This window comes from Pan troglodytes, chromosome 1 (assembly GCF_028858775.2).
Source record: "Pan troglodytes isolate AG18354 chromosome 1, NHGRI_mPanTro3-v2.0_pri, whole genome shotgun sequence".
Taxonomy (NCBI): Eukaryota; Metazoa; Chordata; class Mammalia; order Primates; family Hominidae; genus Pan; species Pan troglodytes.
This window is the reverse complement of record NC_072398.2, coordinates 225,243,435-225,249,487: the sequence shown is the minus strand read 5'-3', so window position 1 is coordinate 225,249,487 and position 6,053 is coordinate 225,243,435. Positions and strand designations below refer to the sequence as shown.

At 43.5% G+C, this 6,053-nt stretch overlaps 1 non-coding gene across 1 annotated transcript; it reads left to right on the top strand.

Moving 5' to 3' along the window:
- The first annotated feature begins 4,713 nt into the window (after positions 1–4,713).
- Positions 4,714–4,812, top strand: LOC112207570 (small nucleolar RNA U13). Its single transcript, XR_002942005.1, has one exon. It is a non-coding gene; the product is annotated as a small nucleolar RNA U13 (small nucleolar RNA).
- Positions 4,813–6,053: the final 1,241 nt, after the last annotated feature.

Below are 6,053 nucleotides of genomic sequence, written 5' to 3'. Positions count from 1 at the left end.
GGAGAGACCAGAGACCAAACCTCCTCCCCTTCCAATCACTGATCTTTGTTGTAGATGAACTGCCTTCTTTATTGTCCCGTGCCTAACCTAGACCAGATGGGACAAAAGACCCCATGTCTATTACATCTTTAGTGTGGAAGGTTAAATATACCTTTCCCAAAAAGAAAAAGACTACCTCAACCAACCAGATATTGTAATTATGCATTAAACCTTATATAGAAAGACGTTGAGATTCTGTTCCGCTTCCCCAAGCTTTGTCTATATAAACAGTCGCAAACTTCTACACTTTGGAGCACTGACTTCCATTCTTTGGAATCCGTGCTTCCCAGGCAGCTCATCTTCAAACTTTGTGCCTGAATAAACTCCCTTTAAACCAGATTCTGACCATTTTGATTATTTTAAGTTGACATATCAAAATAGTATACACACAATAACAAGTAAAAAAAAGCAGAAAGATAATAATATTGAAAAGCGGCAATCTCACCCCAGTCCCCAAAGCGATTTTAACTGTTTCTTTCTTTAATTCTTCTGGAATTTCCTCTGCTGCTCTATGATCATACCTCTTGATATGGTTTGGTTCTGTGTCCCCACCCAAATCTCATCTTGAATTGTAATTCCCACATGTGGAGGGAGGGACCCGTGATCCCCACGTGTCAGGGGAGGGAGGTGATAGGGTCATGGGGACAGTTTTGCTCATGCTTCTTTTGAGATAGGGTCTCACCCTGTTGCCCAGGCTGAAGTGCAGTGGTACTTCTCCTCTTCTCCTCCTTCTTCCCCTCCTCCTCCTCCTCCTCCTTCTTCTCCTTCTCCTTCTTTCTTCCTTCTTTTTCTTCTTCTTTTGAGATAGGGCCTCACCCTGTTGCCCAGGCTGAAGTGATAATGAGTGAGTTCTCACGAGACCTGATGGTTTTATAAGGGGCTCTTCCCGCTTCACTTTCTCTCTCTCTCCTGCTGCCATGTAAGACATGCCTGCTTCCCTTTCCACCACGATGGTAAGTTTCCTGAGGCCTCCCAGTCACGCAGAACTGTGAGCCAATTAAACCTCTTTCCTTTATAAATTACCCACTCTTGGGTAGTATCTTTATAGCAGTGTGAAAACAGACTAATACACCTCTCTGATTTGATTTATCAGTTTTGGACAATACCTTCCAACTCCTAAATAGGAAGATGAAAATTTAGCTCAAAAACATTCTACCTCTTCCCTCTCTGCCCTTTTCTCTCTTTTTATTTTTCATCACTGCTTTAACGAGATATATAATTCACAGGTCATAAAATTCACTCCGTTAAAGTGTACCACTCATTGGTTTTTAGTACACAGATCCACAAAGTTGTGCAACCATCTCTAAATCCACTGTGCACCATTCTCTAAAACCAGAACGTTTTTGTCCCTGCAAAAAAGAAGCCCCTATCTTCATTAGCAAGGACTCTTATTATTCATTCTTCTCAACCCCTGGCATTCTCACCAATGCTTGTTATTTTTCTGTCTGTCCTTCTCCTCCTCTTCTCCTTCTCCTCTTCTCCTCGTTCTTCCCCTCCTCCTCCTTCTTCTCCTTCTCGTTCTTTCTTCTTCTTCTTCTTTTGAGATGGGGTCTCACCCTGTTGCCCAGGCTGAAGTGCAGTGTCATGATCACAGCTCACTGCCCTCAACTTCTTGGACTTCTTCTTCTTTTGAGATAGGGTCTCACTCTGTTGCCCAGGCTGAAGTGCAGTGGCATGATCACGGCTCACTGTCCTCAGCCTCTTGGGCCTCTTCTTCTTTTGAGATAGGGTCTCATCCTGTTGCCCAGGCTGAAGTGCAGTGGCATGATCACAGCTAACTGTCCTCAACCTCTTGAGCCTCTTCTTCTTTTGAGAGAGGGTCTCATTCTGTTGCCCAGGCTGAAGTGCAATGGCATGATCATAGCTCACTGCCTTCAACATCTTGGGCCCAAGCCATCCTCCCACCTCAACCTTCCTCCTGGGTAGCTGGGACCACAGATGCACACCACCATGCCCGATTATTTTTTTAAAAAATATTTGTAGAGATGAGGTTTTGCTATGTTGCCCAGGCTTGTCTAAACTCTTGGGCTCAAGTGATCCTCCTGCCTTGGCCTCCCAGAGTGCTGAGATTACAGGCATGAGTTACCTCACCTGGCTGTCTTTCTTCTTATAGCCATCATGATGGATGTAAAGTGGTGTCTAATTGTGGTTTTGATTTGCATATATCCCTAATTATTTTGAGCTTGTTTTTTCACGAGCTTATTGGTCATTTATATATTTTCTTTGGAGAAATGTCTATACAAACCTTTCAGTCATTTTTAAATTGGATTGCCTGTTTATTGTTAAGTTGTAACAATTGTTTACATATTCTGGATACTAGACCCTTACAGATATATGATTGCATATATTTTCTTTCATTCTATGGGTTGTCCTTTTTATTTTCTTGAATGGTGTCCTTTACATGACCAAAGTTTAAATTTTTAATGAAGTTCAATTTATTTTTTCTTTTGTCACTTGCACTTTTCGAGATGTTTCTAAGAAATTATTGCCTAATCCAAGGTCGTGAAGATTTTTTACTCCTGTGTTTTCTTCTACGATTTGTATAGTCTTCGCTGTTACATTCAGAGCTGATTGTGCCATGTGGGGAGTTAAGCCCCGGAAACTGTCACATAGCATGTTTGCAACTGCTGCTTCTTAGGTTATAGTTTAACTGTCTTCCTCATTGCTCTGATAGGGATTGTGCTCAATCTGTGGACTAATATGGGGAGTTGGCATCTTAACAGTATTGTCTCCCAATCTGTGAACATAGATTCCATTTATCTAGAATGTTAATTTCTTTCTTTCTTGATTTCTTTTTTTTTTTTTCATAGAGGGGCTTGCTGTCTCCTCCAGGCTGGAGTGCAGTGGCACAATCATAGCTCACTGCAGTCTCCAATTCCTGTGATCAAGCAACCCTCCTGCCTCAGCCTTCTGAGCAGCTGGGACTACAGGCATGTGCCACCACACCCCACTAATTAATTTTTTTTTTTGGGTAGAGATAGAGTCATGCTATGTTGCCCAGGCTGGTCTTGAACTCCTGGCCTCAAGTGATCTTTCTATGTCAGCCTCCCAAGGTGTTGGGATTACAGGCATGAGCCACTATGCCCCACTATAATCTTTTTTATTTGTTGTTGTTGTTGTTGTTGTTGTTTTGAGACGGAGTCTTGCTCTGTCGCCCAGGCTGCTGTGCAATGGTGCGATCTTGGCTCACTGCAGCTTCTGCCTTCCGGGTTCAAGACATTCTCTTGCCTCAGCCTCCCAAGTAGCTGGGATTACAGGCATTCACCATCCTGCCCAGCTGATTTTTGTATTTTCAGTAGAGACGGGGTTTCACCGTGTTGGCCAGGCTGGTCTCAAACTCCTGACCTCACGTGATACGCCCGCCTCGGCCTCCCAAAGTGCTGGGATTACAGGTGTGAGCCGCCGCGCCCGGCCTATAATCTTTTTTATATGGATTCAATTTGCTAGTATTTGATTTGCTAGTATTTGCTGGATTCAGTTTGCTAGTTTGTAGAGCTTTTTGTGTATCTTCATAAGGTCTATTGGTATGTGATTTTCTTGTGATGCCTTTGTGTAGTTTTGGTACTAGGGAATACTGGTCTTAGAGAATAGGTTGAGAAGTATTCCCTCCTGCTTTATTTTTTGGGAGAGCTTGCGAAGGATTGTTGTTAATTCTTCTTTAAACATTTGGTAGAATTCACCAGTGAATTCCAGGCCTGGGCTTTGTGTGTGTGTGTGTGTGTGTGTGTGTGTGTGTGTGTGTAGAGGAAGGTTTTTGATTACTAATTCAATTTACTTACTCGTTATAGGTATCCCCCTCCCCTTCTACTTCCCCTCCCCCTCCTCCTCCTCCTCCTACTCCTTTCTTCTTCTTTTTTTGAAACAGAGTTTTGCACTGTCACCCAGGCTGGAGTGCAGTGGTGCAATCTCGGCTCACTGCAACCTCCACCTCCCGGGTTCAAGAAATTGTCTTGGCCTCGCACGGTGGCTCACATCTGTAATCCCAGCATTTTGGGAGGCTGAGGAGGGTGGATCACCTAAGGTGGGGAGTTCGAGACCAGCCTGACCAACATGGCGAAACCCCGTCTCTACTAAAAATACAAAAAATTAGCTTGTTGTGGTAGCAGGTGCCTGTAATCCCAGCTACTTGGGAGGCTGAGACAGGAGAATTGCTTGAACCTGGGAGGAAGAGGTTGCAGTGAGACAAGATTCTGCCATTGCACTCCAGCCTGGGCAACAAGAGGGAAACTCCATCTCAAAAATAAATACATAAATAGTCCATCTTCAAGGTATGATAAATCTGAGTGCTGGCAGCCAGCCTGCGGGTGTAACAAACCTGAGGGCCCATGCACCTAGAAGGTCACGATAAGCGAACAGAATGTAGAGGAAGGGTCAGCCCATAAAAGGGGAGAAAGTTTCATTATTGGGAAATCGAAACTTTAGCAGGGAAGGGGACCTGGGTCTGACCTTAAAGGGGGATAATGAAACTTAGGTGACGTCCAGGAAGACTGTAACCCCATAGTACTAGACCAATGAGCAACTGGGGGAGGGACTGTGTGCTAGGAGATCAATTACCTGCTGTAGCTGCCCTGGCTGTGCCTGCCTACCAGACACCCCATCTTACAAGACTTCCTTTAAAAGTCTCACTGCTGTTCTTCGTGTCTCCGAGTCTATTCTTTGGGTTTGAAGGAGTGAATATGTGTTTCTCACGCATGATAATTAGGTTTTCACGAGCATGTGTGACAGTGCCTCCCTCAAAACGAGTTACGACATCAGGACGTTACCCATCTGACATGAAATAAAGAAAAATAAAATAAAATAAGAAATCAAAATATAAGCCTATTAAAAGTTAGAAAGGTGATGGATAGAATAATTTAAGTACTGTAATAATATAAACATCAACCATTAAGAGAAGGGGAAAAACTCAAGAAAGGATTCAAGAAGAACTAGAAAATCTGGCTGGGCACGGAGGCTCGAGCCTGTAATCCCAGCACTTTGGGAGGCCGAGGCGGGCAGATCACTGGAGGCCTCCCAAAGTGCTGAGATTACAGGCATTAGCCACCGCACCCGACCAAAAATGGACCATTTAAAACGTTTTCTCACATTATGCTAATGAACTGCAAAAGGATCTATTTTGATTTCTTGTATATTCACTTTCCACAATTTCATTTGATCCTCCACTTTGTCAGACAAGGATATTTACACCCGATTTTTCCTCCTCTCCACGTCACAACATCTATCAGTTTCACTTTTTAACTTTTTCACGTGTTAGTGCTTGTTAACATTTGTGTTCTGTCTTGCCAACACAACCAAGTCTTGGGTGCGATGTCTGCAGCTTGACTTTAAAAGTCAGAAACCCATGAACGGCTTCCCATTATGATACCATTCTCAGGTTTGTTGCCTGGCCCAGTAGTGAGCTGTACACCATTCTTCCAAACATGAAAAAAAATCTGTCATGTTCCACTGATTGCTTAACATTATGACACATTTCATTTGCTTCATTTGTGGGCCATTATTTCTTGTATACGCTTGTTTTTCCTAGAGTGTCTAATTGCCTTTCTTTTCCTTTTTTTCTTGCATGACTTGTGTTAATCCTTTTCTTAATTATTTTTTAAGCTCTCAATTATTCCATCTGTTCTATTAAATCTCCTTTTTTCACCAGAGATCTTTCTCTGAGCACGCTCTGCCTTCCTGATCTAAACTGGACGGATGGTTGCTCACTGGCTTTTTTTTTTTTTTTGAGACAGGGCCTTGCTCTGTCTCCCAGGCTGGAATGCAATGGTATAGTCACTGCTTACCACAGCCTCGACCTTCTTGGACTCAAGCAATCCTTCTGACTCAGCCTCCTGTGTAACTGGGACTACAGGCTTGCACCACTGCACGTGGCTAATTTTCATATTTTTATTTTAAGTAGAGACAAGGTCTGGCTATGTTGCCCAGGCTGGTCTCAAATTCCTGAGCTCAAGCGATCCTCCCGCCTTAGCTTCCAAAAGTTCTGGGATTACAGGCATGAGCCACCACACCTGGCTGCCAGC